Here is a 1,065-nt window from a genome sequence, read left to right as displayed (position 1 = left end):
TCATCGCTGTCTCGGAGATCCTGTGTCCCATCGCTCGTGCACCAACTGTAACACCTCGTTCAAACTCACTTAAATCTTGATAACCTGCCGTTGTAGCACCAATAAACTGCACCAGATATTTGTTGTCTTATGTAGGCGTTGCCTACCGCAGCCCCGTCTTACAAATTTCTGCATTTGAATACGCATGCCTGTACCAGTTTCTTTAGTGCTCCAATGTATAACGGTGGAGGGCGTGTACGGTGTTCTTCGTGGTTTCATGAATCCAAATCCGCTACTAGAGTTTAGAGACAATTCAGGACTAAAACAGCAAGTTTCTTCTCTGAGAGAAACTGTTACTAATTAGTACAATATTTCACCGAAACTGGCTGTGGTCAACACAGGTCGCCGGGTCAAGGTCGGCCAGCAGTTCTGACATAGCAATTGAACAAGTCCGGCAGTCTGACATTAGTTGTCTGGGTAAGTCAACGAGATGTGTCAGCTTAGAGTTGAATATGCCTAGTGTTACAAGTATGGAAGGATTTACCGAAACGCCTGTCATCCAGACGCTACAAATTGGAACTGTTGAAGCCTTAAGATAAAGTGAAAAAGAAAAACGAGCCGAATTTTGTGTAACAAATTTTAACGAAATGCAGCTTGAAGATGATTTTTTAATGAAACTTTGTTCCATGACGAAACCACCATACACATCTGCGTAAAGGGAATCTGCATAATGTTCGGACATGGGGTGAGTAGAAACCACGTCACGTAATCAAACATGTACGCGACTCGGCTAAGATAAATGTTTTTTTTTTTTTTTTGCGTCTTTAGCTGAAAGAAGACTTACGGTCCTTTCTATTTTGCGGAGTTAGCTATAACTGGCGCATCGAGCCTGGAGATGCTTGAACAGTGTCTAATGAAGTTGTCGCCTATCTACATCCTACTCCGCAAGCCATCTAATGATGTGTGGCGGAGGGTGCTTTTTGTACCACTAACTGAGCTCACCAACCTTGTTCCACTCGCGAATAGCGCGTGCGAAAAATGATTTTCGGTGAGTCTCTGTATTGGTTCTAATTTCTCAAATTTTCT

This window comes from Schistocerca gregaria, chromosome 7, assembly GCF_023897955.1.
Source record: "Schistocerca gregaria isolate iqSchGreg1 chromosome 7, iqSchGreg1.2, whole genome shotgun sequence".
Taxonomy (NCBI): domain Eukaryota; kingdom Metazoa; phylum Arthropoda; class Insecta; order Orthoptera; family Acrididae; genus Schistocerca; species Schistocerca gregaria.
Note: the sequence above shows the minus strand (reverse complement) of the source record.